The 20,475-nt window shown below is 41.7% G+C and overlaps 1 pseudogene across 1 annotated transcript; it reads right to left on the bottom strand.

Annotated features, from left to right (window-relative positions):
- Window positions 1-8,702: 8,702 nt before the first annotated feature.
- LOC306650172 (heterochromatin protein 1-binding protein 3-like) lies at window positions 8,703-13,102 on the bottom strand (annotated as a pseudogene). Its single transcript has 2 exons — window positions 13,018-13,102; window positions 8,703-10,496 (listed from the first exon to the last, which is right to left on the bottom strand). The product of its transcript is annotated as a heterochromatin protein 1-binding protein 3-like (transcript).
- Window positions 13,103-20,475: the final 7,373 nt, after the last annotated feature.

Raw genomic sequence — 20,475 nt, forward strand, 5'->3', positions numbered from 1 at the left:
CTTGAATCCATGGAGCTCCTCTGGTGAGTTTTTAATTTCAACTATTGATCTTGCATTTCCATAATTTCTTTTTGATTCTTTATCAGGAATTCGGTCTCTTTTTTGATATTCTCTATTTGGTAAAATACTGTTTTCATGCTTTTATTTATTTAGACATGGTTTTGTTTAGATCTTTGACTATATGTTAATAGTTGATTTAAAGTCCAATGTCTGAGCTTCCTTAGGAAAAACATCTATTGACTGTGTGCCATCCATCCCTACCATGTACAAACCATTCTTTCTTGTTCCTTTGCATGTCTCATAATTTTTTGTTGACAACTGAGTATTTTATTTTTATTTTTTTATTTTTGAGAACCAGGCATTACACTCGGGGGCACTTGTCCACTGAGCCATATCCCCAGCCCTATTTTGTATTTTATCTAGAGACAGGGTCTCACTGAGTTGCTTAGTGCCTTGCCATTGCTGAGGCTGGCTTTGAACTCGTGACCATCCTGCCTCAGCCTCCAGAGCTGCTGGAATAACAGGCATGTGCAAGTATTTTAAATATTATAACAGACAACCCTGGAAATCAGACTCTTTCCTCATCCCCAGGCTTCTTCATTATTTCGGTGTATTGTGATCATTATTGTTTGTTTGTCCAATGACTTTTCTGAACTAATTCTGTATTCTTTGTCAGGTGTGGCTAATAAAATCTCTGTTCTGATAGCTTAGGTAGCCAACTTATGATAGAACATAGGTATCCTTGAGGCTTTCTAGAACGAAAAACAAGCCTCCCAGTCTTGGTGGAGGGACTCTGTGAAAGCTGCGTGCCCCCCCACCAACCAGCCTGGTGGTCTAGGACTCTGCACTAGCCTCCGCTTCCTGCACGTGCAGATTCTGAAGGTCAGTCAGAGGTGAGCATCTAGGGCCCTCCCAGGTCTTTTCCGGGCTTGCACACGTCCCTAAGTGTGTTCTGCCTTCTGGATTGCTAGGAACATGTTAGAGCTTTCAAATTCCTTTTAGATCTCTCATTCCCCAACCATTTTTACCAGGATTTTATTGTTGTTGTTGTTAGACTATCGTCTGTCCCAGTGTTATCCAGCGCCTCAGGCCACAGTGACTAAAGCACTTGCCTGCAAATGTTTTTTATAAACACCTCCACCCTCCATCCCTAGGTAGCGGCCTGAGCACGGGGCCAGTTCTTCTAGTTAGGCAAAATAAGGATAAGACTTCAGGCTGATCTTACAGGACTGTAACCAGATTGGCCAACACAAATAATGACTTTTTTTTTTTTTTTTTGGTGAATGAGGTCTACTCGGTTCCCTCCCAGCCCCAGCAGTGTGTGCTGTTATTTCCAAACTTGTCACTGGTCTGAGATGAGGATGAGAGGAGGGCGAGCCAAAACACCACGAAGCTAGCTCTTCCTCCTGAAAGTGAAGTGTTTTCTTTAAATAAGTTCTCCTGAGTCGCTGGCAACATTTTGTTGATTTCCAGTGTTGCGAAAAAAAAAAAAAATTCTTCTGATCATTTTGTCATTTTTTTCCCCTGCTGTTATGGAAGGGTAGAATTTTGGATTTCCTACAAGTGCATCGATCAGCAAGTTGTTCCTTCTGGTGGTTGTTGTATTCCACTGTATAGACGCAGGACATTTCTTCACTCACTTCTTGAGGGACCTCTGGGTTCTGCCCTGTTTTGAGCTACTGTAATCAAGTTGCTCTCTTCATTTGTAGATGCAATACTAGGCTCATTTCTCTTGGATGCTTATTCAGAGGGTGTGGACCCACGAGGTAACTGCTTCAATGAGCAGAAACGGCAGAAGAGTTTTCCAGTGTGGCCCTGCCCTTTGCATTTCTATGGGAATTCCAGTTGCTCCGCATTGTGTCAAATGGTTGGTAAGGTCGGTTGAAACATCTTAAGCCCAGTTTCGCAGACGTGTAGGAAGAAATGCATTATTGTTTTTAATTGATCTCTCTAACCACTGAGGCTGCTGATCACATTTTCATGGGCTTATCTGTCATTTATGCATCTTTTTTGGGGAAGTATCTGTTCAAGTGTTTGAGTCAGTGCTTTAAATTGGAGGGCTTCTCTTCCTGTTACTGAGTTCTAAAAGTCCATGGTCATACACGGAGAGTGTGAAGTTGTCCCTCGTTTTGTGCCTGAGCTTTTCCTTTTCTAAACAGGGCCTTTTTAAAACCACTTTTTGGAAATCGTTGAAATACAATGAACTGGCGGATTCAAGTTGTGTGATTGGTGAGGGTTGATGTGCGGGTGCACCTGCATGACTCTCAGCACCAAGAGACTGAGCATGTGCTGTTGCCGCCCGCAGCAACGATCTCCCGGATATTCGTTACCGCCCGCAGCAACCATCTCGCGGGTATTTATCCGAGGTGGACTGGAAATAAACTACTTCTATTCCTGAGCTGCTTCCTTGCTTGCTTGCTTATTCTCTAGCTATTAGAGGAAGAGTGGCTTGCTTGATTTTAGAGGAAGAGAGGCTTTGAGAGGGAGTTTTAGAGAAAGAGAGGCTTGCTCCGCTTTCAGAGATCTATTTCTTCTTAGAGGTCTGCTGCTGCTTCTTAGAGGTGCGTCCTGCATCCTGCAAACTAAAGGTGCGTTCTAGAGGTACGTCCTAAAGGCGCTGTCTATCAGAGGTGCTTGTAGTGGTGCGTCCTGGGTACTGCGATCTGTGATCTGCGACCTAGAAGTGTGTTCTTAGTCCTCCGCTCTGCGATCTGCCATCTGCCATCTGCCATCTGCCTTCTGCCTACTGCTTTTTGCCTTCTGCCTACTGCCCACTTATATCCCCTCCAGGAGGCGGAGGGTAGGGCCACTCCAGTTAAGTGAAGATCAGGTGAGGAGCCAACTGCCCAATCACGGCAAAGGTCAAAACAAGTAGGCACGAGCAGGAGCGCTCGGGAACACATGTGCACGCATTGTGTGCGTGGACTCACTTGAACATGGCCAATGATAAAGCACCTGAGTGTGTTTTTGTTAACCGACTTCCTCACCACCGATGTGATCAAAGCAACTCTGGCTGGCTGCTAGGCGCCATCTTGGCTTAGTCCGCATGTCATAGCCCCCAACAATGTGCGTCACACCCCAAGCCCCCTGGAATAGCCCCTTTATAATCCATCCCTTGCCACACCTCCTCCAAGACCCTCCCCAGGGGACAATGGGTCTATTTTCATCACCAGAAATCAGTTTACATTTTCTAAAGTACCTCTGGCCAACAGAAAAACAGTAGGAGCCACATGTTATTTCCAACTTTCAGTAGGCACAGTAAGGACAGTTTAATAATGTGTTTAACCTACTGTGTCCAAAATAGTACAACAAATGTAATCATCATTCAAACTATGAATGAGATATTCTTTGCTTTGCCTTCAAGGTTTTCTGATAACTGAACTGAATACCAAGACAACATTTTTTCCCTTAATATCCTCCTCCACATTAATAATATTTGTTCATGTTTTTAGATTATGGTGGCCTTTTTGTTGTTGTTTTTTTGTTTTGTTTTTGGTACCAGGCATTGAACTCAGGGGCCCTCGGTCACTGAGCCACACCCCCAGCCCTATTTTGTATTTTATTTAGAAACAGGGTCTCACTGAGTTGCTTAGGGCCTCGCTTTTGCTGAGGCTGGCTTTAAACTCGTGAGCCTCCTGCCTCAGCCTCCGGAGATGCTGGGATTACAGGTGTGTGCCCAGCTAGATTATGTTTTTATTGGTGCATTATAATGATATAATAGTGGGGTTCATTGTGACATTCATATGTGCACAGGCCATTCTCCAGTATTTCCCTATTCCTTCTTCTCCTCCTTCCCCTGATGCCCTTTCTCTACTCCTGGTCTCCCTTCCATTTATTTATTTATAAGTTTGATTGATGCATTATAATTAGACATAAATTGGAATTCATTGTGACATAGGAGCACCCACACACAGCATGACTTTCACCAACTTCTATCCCCGTCCCTCCCCTTCTCCTCTCCGCCTCTCCTCCCTTCAGCTCCATCTTCTTCCCCTTGTCCACTGATCTCCGTCTATTTTTACGGCATCTCCTTTTTTCCGGTTCCTTTTGCCCCTCTAACTTCTGCAGATGAGATAAAGCATTCCGCCCTTGGCTTCCTGAGTCGGCTTATTTCACTTAGCACGATGTTCTCCAGCTCCATCCATTTACCAGAACATCACAAAAAAAAAAAAAAAAAAAAAAAAAAAAAAGGGAAGATTTACAACAGGAAAGATTGCCTTACATGCAACGTAAATTCCAATGAACGCTGATGGGGTCACACATGATTCTGATCTGTTTCAAGCCAATCTTCTCAAGTTTTCTCATTTCCCAGCCATACTTAAGCTGCAGAAGGGATCCCGGGAGATAGTGCACGTGGAATGAACATAAAACAAACACCTTTTGCTTCTGATCAGCTCTCAAGGGGCCAGAAGATAAACACCAAAAAGTTTAAGACCATTAAAATGTCAAATGCCACAGGGAAGATAAATGATAACCAGAAATTGGTATTTCTCAAGTAGAAAGCTAGTGCTATTTAACACAACATCACAACACAAAAACAAATACAAATAAAAAAGGGTTAGGTAATAGGGCTTCATTTGCTTTTTTTTCTTTTTTCTTTTTTTTTTTAATATCTCAAAAAAGAAGCCACTTGCTTGGTATCAAAAGTGCTATGGAAAGAAGGGAGGAGGAAATATGCACAGATGAATCTGGAACCTAGTTTATTTGAGGAAATTGTATGTTTTTCCACTTAACTTTCTATATTAGCAATGCTGTAATTCTCCAACGCTTCCTTATAAAAAAGGCAAACAGGAAGTGACAGCTCATGCTCCAAATATTCAAAAATATATTTTAACATTTGATCAAGATTTTATACATATCAATTTTTGGTAACACAAGTGACATCAGAAATTAAATTCAATATATTCCTATACTTCTCCTTTAGTCAAAAACTAAGTGGTTCAGAGAACTTGTGCTTGTTGTTAAGACAATGCGATGCTCTCTGGGCCACTGGAAAACAGCCAGAAATCGATCAATGTGAGAAGTTGTGACGGGCCCCGCCCATCGGCCATTAAGTCTGAGAGCTAAGATGGCGCTGAGTGGAAGTTTCTCGGAGCACTTAGGTGGTAAATAACTTTCAGGAGGTCTGACAGTGAGAGCATGAGATACACGGGAACACCGCATGCCACGGGGCAACTGCCAATGAGCTGGCTGTGTCCATGAGATGTACACGTGGACAGGCTGCTGATTGGCTGATGGGCGCTATATAAGGGAGTGGTTGCTGGGGAAAAGGGGAAGAAGATCTACGGGGGGAAGAAGATGTACGGGAACTCTGTAAGAACCTGGGGTAATAAAACTGCTTGAGGAAGATCGTGTAAGAGTCGTCATTGCGAGCGACAAGTGGTGGCCCGCACGGAGGAAGCTCTGATCAGAACCTCGGCAGTCCAGGGCAGCCGGCTGGTAAGTACTCCTTTGACTCCAAAAAGGGAGGAGGAGGCTCCGTTAAAGGAGGATAATTTCCCAACCTCGGTAGGAGGAGAAGGGAGCTCCGTTAAGGGAGGATAAGTTCTAGTATATAAGCTAGAGAAATCGGGCTGGTCCTGATTTGTCAAGATGGGGAATAGTCCATCCCACCCATTGCATAAAGCATTAAAAGCTTTATTAAAGGTAGAGGTCTAAAGCTCAGGGATAAGACAATACAGATTTTCTTGAACAGATAGATAGGGTGGCACCATGGTTTGCAGTGTCGGGGAATCTCTCCTTAGCAAGTTGGGATAAACTGGGAAAGGACGTAGAACGCGCCGAAGAACAAGGTACTGTCTCAGGAGGGATTCGACCGCTCTGTCGGCTGATTCGTGCCTGTTTGGAAGAAAGGCGCTTTAGAAAAATTGTGCAGGAGGGTCAGGCAGCTTTAGACAGTGTAAAAGAGGAACGTTCAACTTCCTCTAAAGCGGCCAGTAAAGAGGATTCAGAGTCAGAGGGAGAAAATGATTCTGAAGAGGAACTAGAGGCCATCTGCAAGCAAATGAAAGACCTAGAGTTAAACAAAGAGGAAGTTTCACCTCCTCCGTATAACCCTTCCGCGCCCAGCGCAGGAGAAGGTGCCTCCTTTAGTTGTCAAATGTGGAGGGAAGCAGGGACTTTCTTAGCAAGTCAGGCTTTTCCAGTTTTCCGACCGCAAGGAGGGGGGAATCGATACCATGAACCTTTGGATTTTAAAACGGTTAAACATCTTGCGGAATCAGTCCGCACATATGGGTCATCAGCTGCTTTCACTGTAGCGATAATAGAAAGTTTACATCGTTTTGCCATGACCCCAGGAGATTGGCAAAATTTAGTTAGGGCCACTTTAAATCCTGGTCAATACTTGGATTGGAAAGCTTACTATATAGAATATGCCACTGAACAAGCTGCACGTAATCGAGCAGCAGGGAATCCAGCCTGGGATATTGACATGTTAATGGGCCAGGGAAGATTTGCCAATCAACAGCTTGGATATCCGCAACAGGTGTATGAACAAATTAACAGACTCGCTACCCAGGCCTGGAAGGCCCTCCCTAACAAAGGAGAGATATCTGGTAATCTTACTAAAATTACTCAGGGATTGACTGAACCCTTTTCAGACTTCGTGGCCTGTCTAGTGGAGGCTGCGGGTAGAATTTTTGGGGATCCTGACGCGGCCATGCCGCTTATTAAGCAACTGGTCTATGAACAATGCACTAAAGAATGCAGACAGGCCATTACCCCTTACAAGCACGCCCTGGGCCATACTAGTATAGTGTGGAATACTTCTAAAGTGTTTGAAAGTCATGCTTTTTCCAATCGCTTAGGACAAAATGTTACATTTGGTCCCACTCCAGTGTGTCTTGTTTCACCTTTTTTTGTTTCTTGTGTCTAATAGTACATTACAAAATGATACCCTGTCTTGTTCCAATACTACTTGTTTCTATTCTCTGTGCTGGAATGCTACCAGTTTCCATATTGCTGTTGTACTTAGAATTCCTGAACATCTTCCTCTCCCTGTGGATGGATCGACTCCCCTGACTCTTTTCCGCCCTAAACGAGATTTTGGGATTACAGCAGCCATTGTCACCGCGATTGCTGCTGCTGCCACTGCCGCGGCGACTGCCGCAGTCACCTTGGCCACCTCTATCAGTACTGCTGAGACATTAAATCCATTGTCTACTAAGACAGCTGAAGCATTGACTACACAGAGTAGTACCAATGCACACCTGCGTGGCGGTATCATGATATTAAACCAAAGAGTGGATTTGTTACAAGATCAAATTGATGTGCTGTGGCGGCTGGCACAGCTTGGCTGTGAGTGGCATTCCACAGCTCTGTGTTTGACTGGAATCCCCTATAACAATATGTCTACTGCTGCTAATCTTTCCCGTGAGCTTTCTCTATGTCTTATAGGAAACTGGTCATCAAAATTTGACGATTTGACAGAAAAATTGCGGTTGGAGATCATCAAAATCAATACTACCCGAGTTGACCCGGTGGTAGCCCGCACCTTGATGTCCTGGATCCAACAAGCAGCTCGTCATCTGAAAGAGTGGGCTGGACTGGGAGCCCTTGGTCTTTGTCTGGTCTTGCTGTGTATCTTGTGTCTCTTCTGTCTTAGAAAAATATTCCGTCAGCGAGCTACAGATCAAGTGCTCATAGCTCAGGCATTTGCAGCCATAGAGTTGGGACAATCCCCTCAAATATGGCTTGTGGCGATGGGAAAATCCTAATGACAGGATGCCAGCTAGGACTGCACTCGGGACCCCGGGAGGGTGCATCCCGAGGAGGGCATGCTCAACTGCATACGGGTTGCCACTGGTTCTTGTCCCGTCCCTGGCAAAAGGTGGTGGGCAATGAAGGCCCTTTTCAAGCTTACGGGGGTTGAGTCCTCTGTCCTCTCCTGTCTGAATAAAACAAAAAGGGGGAACTGTGACGGGCCCCGCCCATCGGCCATTAAGTCTGAGAGCTAAGATGGCGCTGAGTGGAAGTTTCTCGGAGCACTTAGGTGGTAAATAACTTTCAGGAGGTCTGACAGTGAGAGCATGAGATACACGGGAACACCGCATGCCACGGGGCAACTGCCAATGAGCTGGCTGTGTCCATGAGATGTACACGTGGACAGGCTGCTGATGGCTGATGGGCGCTATATAAGGGAGTGGTTGCTGGGGAAAAGGGGAAGAAGATCTACGGGGGGAAGAAGATGTACGGGAACTCTGTAAGAACCTGGGGTAATAAAACTGCTTGAGGAAGATCGTGTAAGAGTCGTCATTGCGAGCGACAAGAAGTGGCCCAAAGAAGTCGTGTATTTTCAGGTTCTAATGAGTTCACACTCTTGGGCTTATTTCCAAAGCTAAGTTGTCTCTGTGTTTATAGTTGGAGAGAAAGGGTTAGTGGAGTGATTCGTATAAATAATTAATTTTTATAACCACAGTTGACATCTCCAGGTAGGAGACTTTACAATGAAGTCAGTGCCATGCTGCCTCCTTGCTCCTTCCAGCCCCTGACCAGCATCCTGTTCTTGATGCTTTCTACAAATATAAAAATCTTTGCAACTGTTTAGATAAAACTGGGAGGAGGAAAAAATAACAATAGGAGTTGGGGTAGGGAAGCAAAAAGGACAAGTATAGATTATATAGTTTAGGCAAGTTCAGGATTATTGCAGAAATTAAAATGACCGAGGCAAGGGGCAGGCACCAAAAACAGCACCTAAAGCTAACAATGCCTAAATTGGTTTATTATGTTCCCTCCCCATAATGTTCATACAGGAGGAAAAAAGTGTAATTTTATAAGCATCAAAACTAAAACAAATGCACACTGACCTTATAAAATAAGATTCTCAATTTCATCAAGATACCCTTTTTTCCTGTAAAATTCACTTTTTTGCTTTGAAAGACTTCTTCACGGTGGGTTTACCCTTGCCAGGCGATTTCACTTCCTTTCTTGAACTGGCTGCAGGCTTCTTCGAGGGGTTCGCTAGGTTTCCTGATGACTGAGGGTGAGGGTCTGGCTTTCTTGGCAGGAGTTTTGGCTTTAGGAGGGGCTTTCTTGGGCAGGGGCCTAGCTTTTCCCCTCTGGGCAGCTGGCACTTTAGGTGTAGGCTTGGACCCTCTCTGCTTCACGGATGCAGCCTTCCCTGGGGACTCAGCTGGGTTTTCTTCTGCAACCTTCTCTCAGGAGGTGGCTCTTCATCCTCAGAGTCGTCTTCTGATGACTCATCTTCATCTTCATCCTCGTCTTTAGAATCATCTGGCTCTTTCTTTGGAAACAGAACTCCTGGGCTGGGGTCATATGGAAAACAGAGTTGGAATGTGCCACTGAATCCTCTACCAGAGATCTGCTCCATCCACCCATTCTTTTCACATGTCTGTAGAGTTTGCTTCAGTAAATGCATCTGATAGTTAGAACTGGTCCCTGGGTGGTTCTCCAGGACACACTTCTTCAGAGCAGTATGGAGCAGGTCTTCGGCTCATTCATGGCAGCGATGGCAGACAAGTTTGCATATTCCATCAGGCTTCCACCAAGCAGGGGTTTCTCCCCTGATTTCTTCAGCTGGAATGTCCCCGAAGCACCTTTGCCAGTTATTTGTTCTAACTGTCCTCTCTCTACTGCTCTCTGCAGAGCATTCTTCCACAGCTGAGGCCTGATGTCCACTCTAAGTTTAGGATAATACTGAGAAACATATTTCCTCACGAGATGGTAGGAAGCTTCTTGGTTCACAGAGGCGAGTAAAGGCCAGGGGGAGGACATCCTCCAACTTTTCTTGTGGTTCTGGATCTACTGCAGACCTCCTATTCTTTGCGTTTCTGGATTTCTGAGGTGTTCTTCTTGATTTCTGGACCACAACAGAACTTCCACATGCACCTTTTCCTTCACCTGTTTGATGACTCCTCTATTCAATTCTCTTTTCAGGCCTTGTTTAAGGAGGGAGCCCCTCCTCTCCAGCTCCAGAGAAGGACACTTACGGATGATATATTTTCGAATAGCAACCCCTGATGCACGCTCTTCTGGAAGCATGCCTTAATGGCTTCAGTTAGGACTGCATCCATCTTGGGGCGTGGGAGGAGGCCATCGGTGTTTGCTCCTGGGCCCTGGCTAGCTGGCTGGCAGAAAGGGTGGCCCAGGAGGGCGCCGTTTTCTCCTTTTCTTTAGACTGATCTTTCCCATCCTCTTTGGTTCCCTCAGAAGCCTTGTTTCCTCCCTTCTCTTCATCCTCAGGTTCCCTTTGGGTTGTTCTGTCTCACCAGCTGTAGCAGGTGGAGCTTCCTTCTCTTGTTCCTCGGCCGTGGAGACAGATTCCTCTGGGCTCACTTCTGGTTCTAGCTTTTCTTCCTGGCCTTCAGCAGGCTTGCTGTGGGGCGCAGTTTCCCGGGAGATTTCACAGCTGGCCAATCGGCATGGTGCTGTCTTCTGCCTTCCCACCTGCCTGGTCCACGCGGATCAGCTGAGCTCCTGCTGTGCCTGGGAGTGCCTTAGGAGGGACAGTTCACCTTGGCACGTAGCCGTCGCCACTTAAAATGATTTCTAGGCCCGAGTACAGGTTACACTCTGAAGCCTCTGCTGTTAACCACAAGGATTCTTCCTAAAGGTTTCAGTGTGGTGAAGAGTCAACCTGGGGCTCCGCTCCGCAGGGTCGTGGCAGCACCCGTCCCGGCCACGCAAGAAGCTGCTGAGCGCGGGCCTCGCCTAACCCTAAACCTAACCCTAACCCTAACACTAACCCCTCCCCCCCCCCCATTATGTGTCATCATCCGCTTATCAGCGAGATCATTCGTCCTTTAGTTTTTTGAGATTGGCTTATCTCACTTAGCATGATATTCTCCAATTTCTTCCATTTGCCTGCAAATGCCATCATTTTATCATTCTTTATGGAGGAGTAATATTCCATTGTCAGTATTTTCTTGATCAGCTCATGCCATCCGGGTTGGGTCTGTAACTTGGCTATTGAGAATTGTGCCACTGTCAACATCGGAAAGGTCACCTCTGTAGTATGCGGAGTGGAGTATCGGGGCACAGGGTGGTTCCATGCCTGCTCTGTTGAGGGATCTCCTGACAGAGTCCTATAGTGGTTGCCCATCTTTTTTAGAACTGACCTGACTTTACAGCCAAAGCAATCGGTTTCAAACTACTTCTCTGCAAGTTAAATAAATTGATTCGTTCTTGGGTCAACTCAACGTTATCATTGAATTTAAAGGGGCGTTGCATAAATTGAAGAGCAATCACATTTGTCAATATCAGCAAAGACATCTTCAAAATTTCTTGTGAGCTTTGTAGCCAACTTATGTAACTCTGCCAGCCATAATTCAAATCTCCATACTGATCCGTATTAGAAAAATTGTAAAAAAGAATTACTGGGTTGGGGAGATAGCTCAGTTGGTAGAGTGCTTGCCTCGTAAGCACAAGGCCCTGGGTTCAAATCCCCAGCACCGCAAAAAAAAAAAAAAAAAGAATTACTATTGTATCATGAAACATTTCAGTTTCAATATAAAATTTGAATCCCAGATAGCTGGGAAATGTACAGGATTTTCCTTGGGGCCTCACCTAAGCACGTTCATCTGCTGGTGACCTTGGTGAGGAAACCTAAGCCAGACAGCCCGCTGTCTTTGTGTGCGATACTGAGAACGGGACTCAGGGCCTTCCCTGTGTGGGGCAAGTGAGGCCCAGCTGAGCCGTGCCCCCAGCCCCACTGACATCTGGCCACCCTCCTTGACTGCGGGAACATCTTGAATGGGTGAGACCCCGTCTCAAGATCAAGAAGTGAAGAAAATCTCCAATGGGAATCAGCAGCACAGCGGCTCGGTGAAGCTCTTCTGTGACTAAATCAACAAGCCTTGCAAAGAACACAAGATGGGTAAGCTCATTATTTTCTTTTTCTCTCCTGATACAAACACATTTTCTTTTCAGATGAGACTGAAAGTTTCTTTTTTGTTGGTTGTGAGAGGTTAAAAAAGATGCATCGTGACTGACTTTTTAGGCTATAAATATATCATTTGGGGTAAATTTGGAAATCCTTTGAGATAAAATGTGCCAAATTATTAATTAGTTAATTAACTACACATCTAAAGCCAAACAAAAGTATACTTATAATTTTGAAAGTGTGAATTTGATATTTTAGGGTCTGATTTTCTGTGGGCAATTTTTAGTGGCTTAATTGAAAATCTTTTGTTTTAGTAAAAATAAATGTTTTTTAGTCTTTTCCTCATAATAGAATTACTATAATATGCCATAATAGAATTACCATAATACGATTTACCAAATAATTACCAAATAATTATTTATTGTCTCTCTACATAAAAACAATTTCCTTTTTTGTGTAAGAATTCAAGCAACTTAGGAGGCTGACACAGGAGGACTGACAAGTTGGAGGCCAGCCTCAACCACTTAGCAAGACTCTGTCTCAAAATAAAAAATAAAAAGGGCTGAGACATGGCTCAATGGTAAAGTACCCCTGGGTTCAATCCCCCAGTACCAAAAATAAATAAATAGAATTAAAATCAAAAGAATTCAAGCTATTTTGTAGTTGGTTAAAGTGGCCAGTTCAGCTCCTGATACCAGTTCTTTACAGAAGTTGTAATTTTATTTGACTAATTTGTCATTTCTCTTTTGACTATTGAGAAGAAACTGTTAATGAAATCAATTACATATTTGCCAGAAACATCTCTTAATATTGCCTAGTTTCTTATTTTCAAAATATTCTAAACAAAATCATAACTTTCTTGGCTTTGTCTTGTTGTATAGCGGCTACGTTGCGATTCTTCATGAAATCTGCAGCACGCCTCCTTCCTGTCTTTAAACCATTTCTTTCTTTCCTGTTACCCTGGTGGCTCCAGATCCCGGACCTCCACTTGATTTAGCATCAGTATTAAGCCTTTCAGAATTAACATTTTCCTGTGTTAGAAGGAATTAATTTTATCGTAACCAAAACAAAAGGATTTAATTCTCTTACCAATTACAACTCACAGATGCATCACCATACCCAGCACTATGTACATAAAACACTCAAATACACACCTTACGGTGCCACTCGCGTACCTAGAAAGATCATTCCCGTTGACTCAGTCACGACTTGGACCAGATGGTTGAGTTTTTCTGGGGAGCAGCAGGCGGCCCTCGACATGCCTTATGGGAAGGCGACTTGCGGCCAGTGGAATCTACATTTTGAGTTTTCCTGCGGTCCTGGACTGGCGGCCTGCCCTGCATACTCTCTGGGCGGTGGTGGCCCAAGCCGCTGGGGCTGCCCGTCCATCAGGCGTCGGGAAACAGCTGGTGCTTGGCTGTGCCTGAAAGGCAGGGCGCTGGAGCAGCCCAGGTCCCATCCCACGCTCAGGATGCGACAGAAGGGAAACGCAGTCCTGCTAAACCAGAAAGCCGTTTAGAGGGGGAGATGTTGCGGCCTGCGCTGGTTTTAGATGCAGGTAAATTGGGGGCGATTTAAAGTCGACCCTGCTGCGCTGGCTGCACAGCCACGCGCCTGCTGGCCGCGGGATTGGACGAGGCCCGTCTGGAGTTCCCGGAGTGACTGGCGCTTTCCCTGCCACCTCTCACTGGCAGGGTCGCGTTGAGGCTCACAGGCTGGGAACAGTTGGTTCCTCCCTGCCATGAAGGTGGCATCGGCGACTGGGTGTGTGGCGATTGGTGCGCCCTTTTCACCTGCTGATGCGTATTCAGGCGGTTGCAGTTTGGGGCTCTTATAAATGAAGATGCTGTGGTCATTTAGGTGAAAACCTTTGTGTAGACGTCCGCTTGTGTTTTTAAGGAACAGACACCAAGGAGGAGAATGTCCCTGTCATCTGATAGGCCTGCGTTCAGCCGTGTTGGTTTGTTTGCAGTACTGGGCTTGAACCCAGGGCCTCACAAGCGCTAGGCAAGAGCTCTACGCCGGCCACCCTATGTTTAGCCTTTTAAGAAACTGCCCGACTACTTTCCAAAGTGCTCCTACTACCTGTTTAAGCTCTGATCCTTGTCCTTTCCGACACTTCAGATGATGAGCCTTTTGAGTTTTAGCCATTCCTTTAGAATGTCATGATGTGGGTAGTAGTATCTCATTGTGATTTTAAAAAAACATTTTCCTAACAACCAATGATATTGAGTATACACACACACACACACACACACACACACACACACACACACCATATGTCTTCTTTGGAGCAGTGTCTATTCAAAAGTCTTGCCCATTTTGCTCAGGGAAAAGGGAGAGATTGACTTCTTATTGAGTTTTAAGAGCTCTTTATATATTTGAGACACAAGCACTTTGTCGGATACATATTTTGTAGATTTTCTCCTTTTCTATAGCTTATCTTTTAATTTCATAGTATTTTTTTACCCAGCAAAGGTTTATGGTTTTGGCGAAGTCCAATTAATCAATATTTCATTTTGCAAATTGTGGATTTGGTGTTCTAAGAACTCTTTGCCTAACCTAATGTCACAATGATTTTCTCCACTGTTTTCTTCTAAACATTTTAGTTTTACATTTCACATTAAGATCTATATGATCTTTGTGGGATAATTTTTTTTAACAAGCAGAGGTTAGGCCAATGTTCATATATTTTCACATGTGAATATCCAATGTTCTAGGACTATTTATTAGAAAAATTATCTTTATTCCATTGAAATGTCTTTGCACCTTTGTCAAAATCTTTGGCTATTTTTTACATGGCTCTATTTCTACATGCAGAGGAACAGTCTTTTGTCCTTGTCATTGATCAATCATTGCCAGCACTAAACTGTCTTAATTACTGTAGCTATATAGCATGGGTTTTCCACTTTATTGCTGTATTTCAAATAAGTTTTAAATATTTTAGTTTCATTTCTTTACATTTAAATTTTAGAAGCAGTTTGTATATGCCTACAACATTCTGATTAGGATTTTGTTTGGTGTTATGCTAAATCTATAGATCAACCTGGGGAGTATTGACATTCTCCACATATCAAATCTTAATTTGTGAACATGGTGTGCATCTCATTTGTTTAGATTATCTACATTTCTTTTAAAAGTATTTTGCCATTTCTAGCATAAATAGCCTGCAGATGTTTGTGTTCATTTTACATCTAATTATTTTATTTGTTGGTGCCATCATAAATGGAATTTATAAATTTTCAGTTTCCAATTGTGTGGCATAAAATACAATCATGCAGCTATTATTCTGTAGATTTCTTGGGACTTTCTATAGAGACAATCATGTATTCTGTGAATAGTGACAGTTTTAATTCTTTCCTTTCAATCCGTATATCCTTTATTTCTTTTCTTGTCTTATTGCCCTGGCTTGGTCTTCCAATACGATACGTGAATGGAAGCCGCAGCACAGAGCTGTGGTCCTACTCTGTAGGCCAAGGGAGGAGAATCCCTTGAGCCCAGGATTTCAAGACCAGCCTGGGCCACACAGGGAGACCACTCCCATCTTTAAAAAAAAAATGATAAGAGTGAACATCTTTGTTCTTAAACTTGAGAAAACATTCAGTCCTTTAACAGTAAGTATGATGCTTGCTCTGGGTTTTTTATAGAAACCCTTCATTATGTTGAGGAAGTTCCTTTTTATTCCTATTTTGATGAGAGTTTATCCAGGATAGATGTTGAATATTCTCAAATGCTTTTTCTGCATACCATTGATAATGATTAAAAACCAACATATTGATATTTTATAGATACATATATAATTGATATTATCAATATATTGATAACATTTTATTATGTTAATAAAGTTGTTAACAAGATAGATTATATTAATTTTAATATTAAATCACCCTTTGTATTGCTAGAATAACACCTCACTTCACTGGTGTGTTCAATTTGTTAATTTTTTTTATTTTAGGATTTCATACCTGTCATAGGACTATTGGTCTGGTCACTGTTTTGTGCTATCATAGTCTGGTTTGGGTGTAAAGGTGTTTGCATCATACAATAACTTCGCAAGTATTCACTTTTATTTTCTGAGAGAGACTGTGTGTTTTCTCCTTTTTCCTTCCAATCTTTGGTACGATTCTCTGGAGAAATTATCTTGGGATCGGAGATTTCCTCTGGGGAGAATTTTTTCCCCCTTGGAAGGTTTTTAACAACAAATTCGATTTCTTTAATACTTTGGGGCCATCCAAGCTATCTACTTTACCTTGGGTGAGTTTAGGTGGTTTATGAGGAAAACACATTTGCTAGGGCTTATTTATGACTGAGAATATGGTTTATCTTCTTGAAAATTCTGTGTTAATTTCAAAAGAACGTATATTAGCTGTTGTGGATGAAGTGCTTTATCAGTTTTAGTTTGTTGATGGTGTTCTGTATCTTTACTGGTTTTCTGGTCTGCTTGTTCTACCCTTTACTAAAAGTATTAACGTTTCCAACTATAATTATGAATTTGTCCTATTACTCTGTGAGTTTTGTTTCCTGCATTTGAAGTTCTGCTTTTAGACATATACACATTATATGGTATAGTCTTGAATTTTCACCTCTTCAACCATAGACAACTTCCTTGTTCTAAGGTACATTTTATCTGATATTAATACAGTCAATTCAGTCTTCTTTTGATTAGTGTGTCCATCCCATATATTTTTCCATTCTTGACTTATAACCTACAAATATTAAAGTGCATAAGCATGTCTTCTTAAAATAAATCAATCCTGACAATCTTTGCTACTTAGTTATGATTAAACCATTTACATTTATTATAATTATTGATTGCATTTGCATTTATGTCTATCATTTTATCAGGTATTTTCTGTTTCTTCTTATGCTCTTTGTTCCTCTTTTTTTCTCCTCTCCAGCCTTTTAGATTATTTGAACATTGTTTAGTATTCAATTTTAATTTATCATGTGATTATTTCACTATATAATATATATCCTAAACTTTTCACAATTCTACTTAGAATTACTATTTTGCTACTTCTAGTGAAACATAGAAAACTTATGACCACGTAGATCACCTACCCTATTCTGTGTTGTAATTATCATGAGTGTTATATCTGTGTACGTTGAAAACTGTATTACAATCTAAAAACTGTTTTAAAAATAAAGCTTATTTTTAAAAAACTCAGTAGACAGTGTTATAATTTTTGCCTTCAATAATCATACGTATTTTAAAGAACCTATATTTACCCAGATATTTATCATTTCTTTTGATCTTCCTTCATGCCCAAGGTTTTGAGATTCTCTCTAGCATTCTGTCTTGTCTGAAGTACTTACTCTAGCATATCTTTTTTTTTTCATAATTTATTTACTTTATCGTTTGTACTTTGGAAGAAGTCTTTTTTAGATCCTGGACACAAGTTACTTCTTATGTCTGTTTTATATTTACTTTTTAAAAATAATTTATTTATTTGATTTATTGTAAACAAATGGGGTACAGCTTGTTTCTCTGGTTGTACATGAAGTAGAGTCGTACCATTTGGTGTAATCATACATGTACATAGGGTAGTGATGTTTGTCTCATACTGTTATTTTTCCTTCCCCACACCTCTCCTATCCCTCTTTTTCCTCTCTACAATCCATCCTTCCTCCATTCTTGCCTCCCTCCCACCCCCTGTTATATATCATCATTTGCTTATCAAAGAGATCATTTGGTCTTTGGTTTTTTGGGATTGGCTTATCTCAGCACGATATTCTCCAACTTTATCCATTTGCAAATGCCATGATTTTATTCTCTTTACGGCTGAGTAATATTTCATTGTGTATATATACCACAGTTTCTTTATCCATTCATCAATTGAAGGGCATCTAGATTCGTTCCACAATCTAGCTATTATGAATTGAGCAGTTATGAACATTGATGTGGCTGCATCACTGTAGTTACTGATTTTAAGTCCTTTGGGTGTAGACCAAGGAGTGGGATAGCTGGGTCAAATGGTGGTTCCATTCCAAGTTTTCTAAGGAATCTCACCCTGCTTTCCAGAGTGGCTGCACTAATTTGCAACCCCACCAGCAATGTATGAGTGTACCTTTTTCCCCACATCCTCGCCAACACCTATTGTTGCTTGTGTTCTTGATAATCAACATTCTAATGGAGGGTGAGACGGAATCTTAGTGTAGTTTTGATTTGCATTTCTCTTATTACTAGAGATGTTGAACATTTTTTCATATATCTGTTGATTGCTTGTAGATCTTCTTCTGTGAAGTGTCTGCTCATTTCCTTAGCCCATTATTTGTATTCTTGGTGTAAAGTTTTTTTTAGTTCTTTATAGATTCTGGAGATTAGTGCTCTATCTGAAGTATATGTGGCAAAGATTTTCTCCCACTCTGTAGGCTCTCTCTTCACATTGTTGACAGTTTCCCTTGGCTGAGAAAAAACTTTTTAGTTTGAATCTATCCCAATTATTGATTCCTGCTTTTATTTCTTGTGCTTTGGGAGTCATGTTAAGGAAGTTTGGTCCTCAGCTGACATGATGAAGATTTGGACCTACTTTTTCTTCTATAAGGTGTAGGGTCTCTCTGGTCTGATTCCAAGGTCCTTGATCCATCTTGAGTTGAGTTTCGTGCAGGGTGAGTGATAGGGGTTTAGTTTCATTTTACTGCATATGGATTTCCAGTTTTCCCAGCACCATTTGTTGAAGAGGCTATCTTTTCTCCATTGTATGTTTTTGGCACCTTTGTCTAGTATGAGAAAATTGTATTTATGTGGGTTTGTCTCTGTGTCCTCTATTCTGTATCATTTAGCATTTCTGCTAAACTCAATTCTGCTATCAATGAATTCCCTTAATTTTTTTGTAATTTCACAAAGACTACTTCTTATTCATCCCTGAAGGGTATTTTCATTATTCGGAATTCTGGATTTATGATTCTTTTCTTTTGGCACATGAAAAGTGTTCTTATTTGCTTATGGCCTTTGTTATTTCATATAATAAGTCCCTAACCATTCAAATAACTCTTACCCTGTATGTGACGTGTCTTTTTTCTCTAACTGCTTTCAAGACACTTTCTTTGTCTTCAGTTTTCAGTAGTTTGGTTTATGATAAGTCTGGGTATAAATTTCTCAGAAACTATCTTAACTGGAATTTTCCAAGCTCCTTGAATATATCGGTTTATTTTTCTACTGGGACTCTATCTGGTTTTTAAAATCTGTTCCTTCTCTGTTGTTCATGTTGTATGATTTTTTTTTAAAATTTGGGAATAATAATAATTAGACATATTTATTAGCCAGGGTGATCATGTGTAATGAGCAAATCAGAATCATTATAATTTTTTTTTGTATTGGAAACCTTATAACTCCTCTCTTCTAGTTACTTAGAGATGTATAATAAATTGTTGTAAACTAGTCCCCCTTCTGTGCTACAGAGTACTGGACTCATTCCTCCTGTCTAACTGTATTTTGGTGTCTATTATCCAGTCTATCTCTAGTCCCCACACCTGTGGTGACCACTCTTCTATTCTCTACTTTTATGAGATCAACATTTTTAGCTTCCACCCATGAATGAGAATATGCCTTCTGTGCCTGATTTATTTCACCTACCACAATGTCCTTCAGTTATATGAAATGATAGGATTTTCATTTTTTTATGCCCTGAGTGACTTTCTGTTGTTTGTATATACCCGTTTTCTTTATCCATTCATCTGTTGAGGGGCACCTCATGGGTTTCGTATCTTCACCATTGTGAATAGCGCTGAATAACATGGGAGACACAGATGTCTCTCTGATGTACTGACTTCATTTCCTGTGGATCTGGACCTAGTAGTAGGATTGCTGGATGATATGTAGTTCTCTTTAGTGTGTTTTGAGGAACCCCCCATATTCCTTCTTTTTCTATATGCTAATAATAAGCTTTCGGAAAAAAGAAATCAACCCCATCCACTAAAGACACTATGAAAACAGTATGGAAGTTTCTCAAACAACTGAAAAAAAAAATTAAAAGGCCATTTCAAGTCTAGTGGCTCTTTCTTCTCTCACATACGTTCCGCCATTAAACTCATCCAGGGAATGTCAAGTTTTGATGATTGTATTTTTCAGTTCCAAAATATCTATTGGTTCTTTTTCTTTTCTTTTCTTTTTTTCTTGTATATTCCATTTCTATAAGGCTTTCTATCTTGCATTATTTACAAAAATATCCTCCCTTAGAAACATGGTCAGATGATTCCAACATGTGTGCCATTTGAGGGTTGACCTTTTTCCTTGTAAAACATTTATATTTTCCTAGTTCTTCGTATGTTGGGTGTTTGGGGATTGCAATTTTGGATGTTTGAATATATATATATATATATATATTTTTTTTTTTTTTTTTTTTTTTTGCGGTGCTGGGAATTGAACCCAGGGCTCTGTGCTTGTAAGGTAAGCATTTTACCAACTGAGGCTATCTCCCCAGCCCCTTGAATATATTTGTATGTGATCTGGGCCTTGCTTAATTCCATAGAGAATCATTCTTGTGGTTGTGGATGGAGGACTGACAAGCGTTCAGTCACATCCTAGACAAGCGTTCCACACTGAGTTACTTCCCACACCCTTTTATTTTCACTTTTTGAGACAGGGTTTCAGTGAGTTGCCCTGGCTGGCCTTGAACTTGCCATAACTCCTG

The sequence above is a fragment of the Sciurus vulgaris genome (genome assembly GCF_902686455.1).
Source record: "Sciurus vulgaris genome assembly, chromosome: 18".
Classification (NCBI taxonomy): Eukaryota; Metazoa; Chordata; class Mammalia; order Rodentia; family Sciuridae; genus Sciurus; species Sciurus vulgaris.